The sequence below is a fragment of the Aquarana catesbeiana genome, linkage group LG07 (assembly GCF_042186555.1).
Source record: "Aquarana catesbeiana isolate 2022-GZ linkage group LG07, ASM4218655v1, whole genome shotgun sequence".
Lineage (NCBI taxonomy): Eukaryota > Metazoa > Chordata > Amphibia > Anura > Ranidae > Aquarana > Aquarana catesbeiana.
This window is the reverse complement of record NC_133330.1, coordinates 37,528,141-37,541,231: the sequence shown is the minus strand read 5'-3', so window position 1 is coordinate 37,541,231 and position 13,091 is coordinate 37,528,141.

Genomic DNA, 13,091 nt, shown 5'->3' with positions numbered 1-13,091 from the left:
AACACTTTTTTCTTAGTTTCTGTTATAAAATTTTGCAAACAGGTAATTTTTCTCCTTCACTGTGCGCTGATGAGGCTCCACTGATGGACACTGATGGGCGGCACTGATAGGCAGCACTTATGGGCACTGATAGGCTGCAATGATGAGGAGTCACTGATGGGCACTGATTGGCAGCACGGATTGGCACTGTTGGGGCTGCACTGATCATCAGGACACTAACAATCAGTGCCCTGATTATCAGCGTAGATGTCCCCAGTCACACTTGCCGGTTACCAGCTCTCCTCTCCTCATGCTGTGATAGCGTGTGAGGAAGGGAATGCCGATAACTGGCAAATGTGTTTACATTGTGATCAGCTGTGATTGGACACAGCTGATCACATGGTAAAGGGAACGCTGTGATTGGCCCTTTAGCCCGATCACAGAACGTACCAAGGGCGCACCTCAGTGAGCGTGTGGGGGGCGTGGTTCTGGGAGGAGGTTAATAGACACCCTCCCAGAACTGGATGACCACGCTCTAGCCATCATTCGGCTATAGCACGGTTGGCAAGTGGTTAAAAGGTGTTAATAGCATGGGTTTACTATACATATGGATAGCTAGGATCAGAACAGCTGAAAGAGGATCCTAAGAATTTTATGATATTTAATACATGAGCTAGCTACTAGGGATGAGCTTGGGTTTGGTCCGAAGCCTGAAGTTAGCTGTCACTGATGGGCCAATGAGTTGCAGGTGGTAGATTCCTCACCCCGCACCTGCATGTATACAAATGGGCAGGTGTGCTCTTGACATCATTGCTACATGGTCATATTAGGTCAATATCTGAAGTTTGTGGGAGACAGCGCTGGACTGGTTTACCTGCTGGCTCCTTACTGGTAGGTATCTCCATGGAGAGTATGGAAGGAATCACTTCCTCTGCGCTGTTGCTCAATGGTGGATGAGGGTGATAGACTTCCTGACACGACAATAAGGTTGTTTCAGCAGAAGACACTTGGGTAAATATGAAGGAGCACCTGGTGTAAAAAAAGTTTCACTGGATGAATTGTTAAAACCTTTTATTGAAAATGTGTAACTACAAGTAGTGCCAATGTGCTTCGGGGGAACAACCTCCTTCTTCAGGGCTGTATCAGAGTACCTTTGGAGAGTGGTGGGCTCTCAGATTGGTGGCGTGCTGACAAACTGTGGAGCTGAGGCGGATACCTCAACTTCACAGTTTGCGGGCGCACCACCAATCTGCTGTCATGTTTGATTAACCCCTCCAGAGCCCACCACCCTCCAAAAGTGCTTTGAAACAACCCTGAAGAAGGGGGAAGCTGTTCCCCCAAAAAGTGTTGGCCCTACTTGTACATACATATCTTCTATATTAGGTTTTAACAATTCATCAAGTGAGACTTTTTTTGACACCGGGCGCCCCTTCATATTCACCCAAATATTAGGTCAATGACATTGACCTAATATGGTCATGTTGGCCATATTAGGTCAATGATGTCATGAGCATCCCTGCCCCTTTGTGTACATAAGTTGGGAGGCAGGAAATCTCCCTCCTGCATCTCGTTGGCCCAGCCATGACAGCAAAGTTTTGGGTTCAAACTTGGGTTTGGACCAAATCCAAGCTCATTGCTACTAGCTTCAACTTTTTTTCCCTGTTGTTGTGTAATTAAACATAAAATGGAGGTGCAATTACTAACAATGTCACGTTAATACTAACAATGTTTTGTCATTCGACACATCAAATCGATTTCAAGTTTTTTTTTTTTTAATTATTCAGAGATCCGACTCCACACTCCCATCATTTGATTCCCATATCCCTCCACTGGAGGCGCCTGTCATGTGTGAGATTTTGAACTGCTTTGAATGACAAGCGCCACCACCTTAGGTTTGCTTCCGGATTTACTCACAGCTGTCCAAAGGGGATGGAAAAGAAAACTGCTCCACATCCAAATCCAGTAAATCTGTAGTTTATTCAAATGTTGAGTACATCTCCTTTCGGATGCAGGCTCTGCATATAGATGTAATAGATGTTTGACAATAATTCAGCAGTAGTATGGCTCTATTTTACTTTATCTTTGGCAGTGCGATATATGGGATGGATCCACAAAGAACCCTTAAAGAGTTAGTTCATCTGTACAAAAAACTGCCTATGCATGTAAGGGGTGTTTGTAGATAAAAAAAAATGTGCAGCTCTGACTAAAGTTGAATAATGCCCTTGCTATAGGTGTAGGTAATTTACATAGTGTTTTGCTTTGCATCTGTTAAGATTTTTTGCGGTAAACTGAAGGAAGCAATAAACCCTCTGAAGTGTATTAATGTGCTTTTATTAAACAAAATGCTCCAGGCTTACTCTACAATTATTGCAAGAAATCGGGTGCTATCGTCATCCTCAGGGGAGGTTTTTTTTCCTTGTTTCTGTGAAGTTTCCTCCAGCATAAATCTTGCTTGTTGTTATTTCATTATGGAGCCCCCTGTCAGCTTATGCTGCAGTCCTTTTATTTGGAAAGTTTAGGCAGACAATCCCACAAGTCTTTTTCTGCTTTAGTTTGTATAGGTGAACACTTTCTAACTCAACTTCTGGTTAGCACTCTTGTATCATACATTCCATATATGTCAAAAGGTCAAGCTATTGTTGGCCTTGGTTGCAGAATTGTTGTCCTTGGTTACAGAATTCCTGTAACAATGGGAACATCTAACTGCCAACTGACATTTGCCCAACATACAACAATAGTATCTATGTTCCCACTGTATTAGAGGATGGCTTGTGCAAATGTTCGCAACAGCATTTGTATGCAGTGGCGTTGTTAGGTGGGTGCGGGGGGGTGTGAGCTGCACCCGGGTGACACCGCCAGAGGGGTGACACCCGTAGGTAGCGGCACGCACTGCTAACACTGCCCGCTGCCCTGATCTGCGCCTCAGGTCTTGCGCTGTGTCCCTTAGCGCAGCGGACTGAAGCCGCCTCCCCCTCCTCTCTGTTTACATCCACACAAGAGGAGGAGGAGCCTGAGGGACACACACAGCTGTGTGCATCTGTCCGCACTGTTCTGAGGTCTGTAAACTTTATGTATATGTGGGTGGACATGTGCAGGGGGTGTCTATACTAATGGGGGGTCTGCACTGAGGGGGGATTCTATACTAATTGGGGGTCTGCACTGAGGGGGGATTCTATACTAGTGGGGGGTCTGCACTGAGGGGGGATTCTATTTTAATGAGGGGTCTGCACTGAGGGGGGATTCTATACTAATTGGGGGTCTGCACTGAGGGGGGATTCTATACTAATGGGGGCTCTGCACTGAGGGGGGATTCTATACTAATGGGGGGTCTGCACTGAGGGGGGAATCTATACTAATGGGGGGTCTGCACTGAGGGGGGATTCTATAATAATGGGGGCTCTGCACTGAGGGGGGATTCTATACTAATGGGGGTTGGCACTGAGGGGGGATTTTATACTGATGGGGGTCTGCACTGAGGGGGGATTCTATACTAATGGGAGTTGGCACTGAGGGGGGGATTTTATACTGATGGGGTCTGCACTGAGGGGGATTCTATCCTAATGGGGGGTCTGCACTGACAGGGGTTCTATACTAAAGGGGTTGGCACTGAGGGGGGATTTTATACTAATGGGGGGGGTCTGCTTTGGTAAAGGTGAACTAACCTTTTAAGTTGTTGAAGGAACAGAACCTACAACGTTTAACCGCTTTTTCGTTTGTGCAGATGTCAAAACCCAGATAGCAAGGATAACTTGCCTCAAATCTGTGACAATGTTGAATTGTAACTTGCTGCACATTTCCACTGGTAAGTTGTACACTTGCAGAGCACTTGACGCACAAGTTCTAGTTGACATTTTTCCAATTTGTAGCAAATTTGTGTGGCAAGTCCCTAGAAAGAGCAAAATTGCAGTGGTGAGTCTACAACAAGAGCTCTGCAAGTCTACAGCATGGAAATCCAGCCACAGTGACCCCTGTGGTAGGATGACTATTGCACAACTTAACTGAACCAGAACTTGCAGCGGAATTGCAGAATGTTTTGCAAAGAAAGTTGATCTGGAGTCATGCAATGCAGACTTGCTGCAATTATTCAATGAACTTGTGAAGCCTGGCAAGTCTAGCAATAGCTTAGTAAGTCTTTTTCAAACTTGCAGCACAATTGCTTACTAGTTTTGAGCAGGTACCTGTCTGAAGAGTACTCCCATGAACCAAAATGAAACTTAAGATGCTTTAATTTTTATTTTGACCAATTATATGAATTCTTGTCTTGCTGGCATAAGGACCGGAAGTTGAGGAAAACTTCCACAATGGGGTCACAGATCAAAATAAAAAGCAGACAAAAATGTTAACTCTTCTCCAAACTATCCAAAAGTATTGTTTAAAAAAAAAATGGGCTGGAATTAGGCTTTAACATTTTAAACACAGATGCCCAGTATATGAAACTCTGCTTAGAGTATTCCAACGTCAAATGACTCCTCCATTGCACTCAAAACTCTGTGTGAAAAAAAAACAAAAAACCATGGCCAGTATTTAGAAATGCAAATATATTTAATAGCATTTTATGAATCCATGCAATGGCAAATTCCTCAATGCTTCTGAGAGTTGCCTAGCGGCAGGGAGCCAGGTTGGCTCTCTATTGTCCTCTTGCAAATGACAAATAGACGGCAGAAATAAGATTTTCACCCTGCACCGCTTCTCACATCTTTCACCTTGATGAGAACAGAGGGAGCCAATCACAAAAAAAATCCTCATTGAAATTCATAAATAATTTGCTGACCACATTATCGGCTGTACGAAGACGTGCTCAGAGTGCTTGGGAACATCTCATTCATTACCAGCAAAGTCGTTAATTCAGGCTTAGATTGACTTGTAATTTGGATTTCTCTTATCGCTAAATGAAGCAAATGTAAGGGCATTGTCGTTCTCTTTGTCTGCGCTTTAAACATGTAATTTGCAACATCTGGGAGTCTAAAGACTCTTTAAATGGCTTTTGTGAGGTTCTGTAGATCTGTGCTGATCTTAAATCGAGTAGCAGATTTAAGTCCCCTTCATCTGAAGTCTGCACAAAATAATGTTTGTTTAAGCAGGATTTCCAGATGCACTGTAGTGTGGAAAAAAAATTCTTCTGAATTAAAAATAGCACAGTCTGATAAATTTCAATTGTTCTTTTTTTCTTCTAAAACATCGACAGGTGAGATGGCACCTTTCTAAAAAATGGCACCCCTTGGAGGATAACCGCCCCCCAGAACCAAAAAACACTAAAATCAAGAGGCTTTAGTTTCTATTTTTACTAAAGGTATGCAAGCCATCCACCCACACCAAGGACCCCCATGTCTAATGAGTAGTACGTTATTTTTGACTCATCAGTCCAGAGCACCTGCTGCCATTTTTCTGCACCCCAGTTCCTATGTTTTCTTGCACAGCTTAGTTGCTTAGCTTTGTTTCCATGTCATATGCATGAAAACATGACCTATGAACACAAGCCTAAGTTTAGTTCAGAAAAAAAATTTAAAAAATAAAATAAAATACAGCACAAGGGATGTTACTTGCCTTCAGTATGATGTGTCCCCTGTGTTGCAGTGGCCTCCTTTAGATAAAATCTTCCTCCTCTGATTCCTCCATAATCGTCCAGTGTCACGGGAGGTTATTAAAAGTAGTGGGCTGTTCCATGAATGAATGAGAATCTATGGATGGAGGACACGTGGATAATTTATAGCTCTGTCCCCTCCATTCATAGATCCTTGCTGGGGGGGGGGGGGAGCATGGAGAAGGGGGATTTCATCCAAAGGAGGCCACAGCAACACAAGGGACACATCCTACTGAAGGTAAGTAAGAGCATCATTCAAAAGCAAAAGAAGAGTGGCATTGCATGGCTGGATCAGTAAGCATGTGGGGAGATAGCATCAGGAATAGGGTGATATATCAGCTGGAGCTGCTTTTTTATTTTTGAAAGCTACTGAGGCTACTGAGGGATCCATATTTGAGGTTGTTAGGATTTTGCCCAAACTGGAACTGAGCTTTAAAATGGTACTTTGGCAAACAATGAGTTTACGATAGAGTCTGGAAGAGTTGCAACCTGTGCCCAGTTTTTATTGTTGTGCCCCCTTTGTGGAGAGCTCTTCAGGTTTCCTGTGTGGTCCTTAGTACAGGAAGAGGGGGAAATCTCAATAAAGAACTGGCATCTTCTGGTCCTTTGCATCCGAAGGGATGTATGGCTATTTACAAAATCAGGCTATACGTTCCATATTTTACTTTCTCAAACTATTCTGAAACCCAGTATTCTCTGTTCATGTTTGTAAGTTCTGAACATGTTGCCTATGGTGCTGGAACTGAATACTCTGTCCACGGTCCTGAAGCCATTGTTCATTGACCTGAAACTCATACCCTCTGTCCGTGGTTCTGAATCTGAAAACATCCTGCCCATGGTTATATCCCTGGTTCTGATTTTTAAAATATGCTGACCAGGGTTCTGAAACTGAACACAAGTATTAGACCACCAACCATTGGCGATAAAAAGCACAACGCTAAATGTGTAAGAGTCCAAATGTTTTTGATTCGTCACAGAAGCCTAAACTGGACTTCTGTGATCAAAAAATACACTTAGACTTACACATTTATCATGGCGATTTCCCTACACCTTCCATTGTTCACCTAAGATATCTTTGAGGCCTCATGTTAGATAGGATCAAGCAAGTAGACCATGTTTGAGTCCACCTGATTATGCATCAAGTGCTCAGTGGCAGTGCCCAATAATCAATTAATATGTACACAAATGACTTATGTTAAAGTCTCTGTACACAAAATAACAAATTAATCTATCTAGTTCATACAGTGCAATTCCAAACAACATGCGTGTTATAAATATTTCAACAAAGTGCTTTGTGCTTCTTACATAACAAGTATCTAGATCCAGTGCTGTAATTCACATTAAAAATATGGTGCAGTTTTAATTTCTCTACTCGTTTTGTCTCTGTTACCACGTGAATAACCTCTTCAGACTAAATGACCCACTCAATCCTGGGTCAACTTGCTCTCATAAATCAATTGGGGGTTTCCTCCACTCCTCCACTCCAAGTCTGCTGGGGTTACCCACCACTCCTTAAATTTCTCTGGTCCAGTCACCTTAAAAACTCCTCTCCTCCAGCTCTTTATGTCACTCATTCGTGCATGCCACTGAAAACAACAATTAAAGGGTTCTATAGCATTAAATAATTTTATTTAAATAAAACACTAAAATCACGTAAACTCACATTGCCTCGTGCTGTCCCCCAGCACCCTGATATAGCGCTTGTTGTTTTTCGGTTCTGGCTCCACTGCTCAGCCTGCTGATGACCTTTACGCAACTCTGCCCCAATGTGTTTCGTTGTTGCAACCTCTTTAGGGAGTTTATGAGGTTTTAGTGTTAGCAATTTATACTATCATGTTAGACAGTAGCCTAGCCAGGGTCCCTACACTCCATTATATGAATGTCACACCAAAGAACTAAATTTTGAACTTGATTTTGGATTCAGTGCCTCCCAACTACATCTTTCTAATTTACTGTTTCTATATCCTAAATCACACTGTTCTGTTGTGACCTTCAAAACATACTGTTCATCAGTGGCGGCTGGTGCTCCATCGGTCGGGGGGGGCGTCAAACAAACCTGAGACATCTACCCCCCCGTTCGCTCCACCCTGCCACCTCACACCAACCCCCCCTCCCCGGTCGCCAGCTCACTCACTCACTCGCACTTACACTAACCAGGTCGTGGCTGCTGCTTTCCCCCTCCATCTCCTTTGGGTCCCTGCGGTCGCTGCTTCTCCTCCCGGCCAATGGGGTCTTCGGACTCCCGGCCAATGGGGTCTAAGGAATACCATCCAATCGGGTTTCAGGACCTGCTTCCTGATTGACTGGAAGGAGAAACAGAAAGACATTAGCGAATAATAATTCATTAATGTCACACAACTGGGTGGGCTCAACTTTTTTAAAGTCAATTAGAGCCTCTGGCTCTTATCATGTGCTTCAAAAAAAAAAAAAAAAACCCTGTTGAAATCCATGCGTCCCTTATGGATGGGCCCCCACTGCTGTCCATGGTCCAGAAACCAAACACACTCTTCATTCAATACAATGAGCCAAAATACACTTTAATTATCCAATCATGTGATCATCAGACCAATTCCTGTTTATCATTTCACTTGCACATAGTAGTTGAAGTGAATATTCACACAGTTTACTTGGTGTAGGTGGAATTATACTTACCTTTATAGAGACCAATGTTTCCTATCTTTAATCCAATAATGTTCTACAGTCTCTGTTAGATTCTTCAGCAATTAGCAGTTCTGGGTGTGCAATATGCTTGTAATCCACAACGCATGTTATAGTTCCATCCTCCAACCTCTACAAAACGGATGTGTTCTGTAGGGGCCAGGGCAAGAACCACATGGCACGGCGGGGGACAAAAGCATCCAACACTTCTCCAAGTGTCAAAATGCCAAAGGTTCTGCTGGAGTCTGATAGGAGACATGGGCCACCCTTATTCTTCAAAAATAATGCATACACATCCACTATTTAATGACCCCGTAATCAATTTTCCATTAAATTGATTCATACTGTGTTTTTCTTCCACCTTTTAACGCCCTCTATGAGCTTCCAAACCTCTCATTTTGCTCTCACTTCCATTTTTTTGGAATAAGCAGTGCAAGTTTGTTGCGGTCATGCGAACTGCTCTATGCACACTACAAATCCCATAGTGCATAGTCCATCTCTGGAGCCTGCAAAAGAGGGTGGCTATGTTCCTACATACAATGGGACCATGGAGAGTGAACGTAGCCACAACAGCACCAAAAAAAAAAAAAAAAAGGCTGAGATCAAAAGTAGGAACTTTTTTTTTCAGTTACGAATACATACTTGCTCCGGTAAGAGTCCTTTATATCTAAGGTGGTGGGATACTCAGGTGTTTGGAGCATGAGTCTTGGTCCTGAAATTAGGCACCCCCTGGTAAACTCTTAGAAACATACATTTTGTTGGTATATCTCCTTTGACCACACATATCCTTATCTCTGTACTGCGTAGACGGCCCTGTTGCTGACAAGTAACGATCACATTTGCTTTCATGTCAATAGTGATCTTAAATCCCCTGAAGAAGCCCTAGGCCTCAAAACATGTTGGGAATATGTACCACAATATTACTGTCCATCTGAATATACCAATGATCATGCAACAAATGTCTATTGGATTTTAACTTGTTCAATTTTAATCATGTATGAATAAATAATGAAGTTTTATGTTATGAAAGGTTTACTGACTACGTTTATGGCACCGTTAAAATACCACCAAATATTATTCCTATTACTTGTATACTAAGATTTGCATGCTTGATTTTATGTTATTTGTTATTAGTGCAACCTTTTGGATTCACAAGAATACATACTTGAATGGATTAAAAAAAAAAACAGAGTTTAGTGTCACTTAAAGATTTTGGTAGACAACAATAATTCACCTTCAAAGGCATACTGATTACCGTTGCAATGTTTCTTCGATAGCATAAGCAACTAATTGATTGATTTTTCTCTCTTTTGCCTGGAGTTTCTCTTTATAAGTTTTTTTTTTTTTTCATTATTCTTTCTACATCAAAACAAGACAACATAACACCATCTCTGCTTCTACCATATGTTCGATATAAACAGATCTTCGTCTATTTCTAGAAATGTAAAAGCAGGCCTTCTTTTTGGGTACTTGTTCTTTTCTTTTTTAATCAAAACCAGTGCCAGTAAGGAAATAGTGGATTCAACTTGTCAGATTTCTCAGGCACCTCCATATTCTGCAAAACCGGAGCAGCCTCGATGCCCCAATTACAAAAACAGTTTGAGTTTTCCTCTTGCTGAAATCTGTCTCATCGACGCCTCCCTGCAGAGTTCAGGTGCCCCAATTCTGTCATTTCTTAATTAGCGGATCCACCAGGACAGCAACAGTTGAGGTAACAAACAGATGATCATTTGTTACACCATGTCTCAACATGTGTAAACATTTAATGACACTGCACTGTGTTCTACAACTGGAGGTCACACGTTAACCACAGGTACGAGAGGTAGACAATTGTAAGCTTCGGGGCAAAAAAGCAAATTCTGGGCCCATTAGTCTTTGTTGGATGGCTCTAGCTAATTTAAAGGACCAGCCACACTACAGAAAAAAGTTACTTTAAATAGAAACTCTTGGAGACATTCACTCACATTATTTATACTTAAAAAAGATTTCGAAGCTGCACAAAAATAGATATTTCACATTCATATAGCGTTTGCTGTGTAGTCTATTGTTATGTCTTATCAGGCTTAAGAAGACTTAAAGGGTAACTGTAGTTGTAAGTAAAATCCTTCAATTCCTATTACTTTTTATCTCTAAAACCCATAGTCTATTTCTTGCATTTGTACCATGCCCAGCTTTAAAAAAAATAATGGATTTAGCAGGCAGTTTTGCTATGTTGCTATGGGCACTTTTGGTATCAAGCCATCTGTATAGATGGGCCATAGGCCCAGGATAACCAATCAGGGAGATATTTCACATTTCTTTTTTTCTCTGAATTTCTTTGTACTATGATATACAGGTTAGCAATATAAAATAATGACAATTTGACAGGCACTGATATAAAGCAATACAAGAATTTGTGTTTGCATAGTGTTGCAGGCTCTGGGCTGTATAACTGGAAGACAGTTTCTAGTGGAGGGGTGATGGTTACTTTACTGTATTTCTGCCAGGGAGAACCTCATGTTCCTATTCTGGTTGCAGAGAAAAATGTCAAAGTTCAATAATTCACAACAAGGCGTCCGAATGTAACTCAGAATGTAACAGCAATGTGTAGCAGAACAGGTCTGCAGCCTGTACCCAAAGGGGAGGTGTCCAGGAAGGATGTCGTATCCCTATCCTTTCCCTACTCCTCTGGAACCTCTTCTTACTGCTAATCACTGTCCCTACCAGACGAGTGACCTGTCCGTACACTACCCACAAACAAAATGTGCACAAAGCCTGGGAACCAGGGCCTTAAATAGGCTCTCCCTGACCCAAGATGGCTGCCAGAGTCACATGGGATGGCAGCATCCAATCGGATAGCTTCCCCATTGACCCAGGAAACCATAGAATAACCATGTTCCTCTTGACTTCCTCTCCAACTTCAATGCCGCAGTGGACAAGTGCCACCTACAGTGGAGAATATAGACTGCACCTGCCTACATGGACACTTCTGACCCTACTTGCCAGGAACTTTCCCTAACCAGTGGTTACCTGTCACTGATTTGCCACTCACTCCAGGTGCGCCCAAATGGAGATCCTAATTATAAGGTCCCTTGTCAAGATGGCCACCTAAGATCTCCGATCAGACAATTCCCTTCATAGACTCCTCTCCACCTGTACCAATTGCACAGTGCCACCTACAGATTGGGAGAACTACTGCACCTGTCTACATCGGTATGGCCAGGCACAACACATTTGACATGAGATTATAGGCTTTTGGCGGTATGTAGTGTGGCAAGTTGGAAAAGCTGCCCACAAATACTTTTGTTTGTATCTAAGGTGTAATAGATTTACAAATTTGAATAAGAGGGCTGGAATGATAGGTTTAAAAAAAGACATATTTCTGAGTTTAACTAAGGATTAGAGCTTTTAGTTACACATACATTTAGCATTTAAAAGTCAAAGTTTAAATCACACGTCAAACCAAAAACTTTTGGACATCTTTGTATTACTTTCCCATTTCTCTGTATTTTATTTCTTTAAATATGGTGCAGGTACAGAAAAATAACTGCTGATGTGCCAAACATATTGTGTCCTTCTACCTTCCTTTTTTGACATGACAACACAGCTCTGAATTCCTAAACAAGTGGTGTCAGCCCTGCCTACTTTATGATGTAATGCAAGCAAAACAGACCTCTCCTTATCTCCTCCCCCTCCTCATTTCCCTCCCCATCTCCTCATCTCCCCATCCCTCCTCTTCTCCATAAACCCTACTTGTGCACAGGTAGAGAGCACAGGAAGACATCAGCTCACTAGATTTCCGGCAACATCAACAAGTGTTTTTTGCACTTATTAAACAAATATAGCAAAAAAAAACTTAACATATATTTAACAGATTAAAGGAAGAGCACAGAAGAAGTTCATCATTAGAGTTTACATTTTAAGTCCATTTTAAATGATTAGGATAAAATTAGGGACGGTGGCAAGCATTATGGGAATTCAGCAAAAACATCCCTTTCTGGTGTGTAAATGAGACTCCGTTGCGGCCAGGGTTCCAAGTCATGTGAACTAAATCCCTCATAAGTTCACATGGCTGTCTGCAGCTCTATCTGCATTGAAGGCAACATCAATCGAGTCTTCATTCACTTTGACTAAAAATTCCGCTGATGCCAGCATCTAACTGCACAGCTGATAGGAATTTAGCTAAGGATCTCCAAGGTATGCTACCAAATCAGCTTGAAATGGTGAATTTTTACTATGACTGTCTATATCAGTCTTTCTTGACCTTTTTAACAGGAAGAAACCCTCTAAATAATTTTCAGGTCTCAGGGAGTCCCTGCTATTAATTATTATATCCTATAAAGAAAAAAGGAGGGCGCACCGACCTTACATTGGTGATTATTGGAAAAGTGACCTCTTATATTAGTAGTCATTGGAAAATGCCCCCTTACATTGGTAGTCAGTAGAAAGTGCCCCCTTACATATGTGGTCCACGAAGTGCCCATTTACATTGGCGGTGAGTAACATGTCATTTAGATTGGTGGTCAGTTGAAAAAGGCCCTTTTAGATAAGTGGCCACCGGGAGAAGGAATAACCTTGGTAGTCAGTGGGAAGAATTTTCCTTATGTGTGTAAACAGTGGGAACAATGCCTTCCTTACAGATGGCTAAGAAGATCATTGGTGTCAGTGGCAACTTAACCGATAGGCAGAAGTTGCTCATTATGAGGAACCTCTAGCAACCTCTGGAGGAACCTTTTTTCCATCAATGTTATATAAAAACACTTTTACATAAAGTAACTTTTAATAAAACACAACAGGGGGCTGGAAGACATCTTTAGAGAACATTTTCCTGGCAGTTATTAAAATAACATATCCATATGCTCATTGTTATACTTTTTCTATCAATACCAGTTCT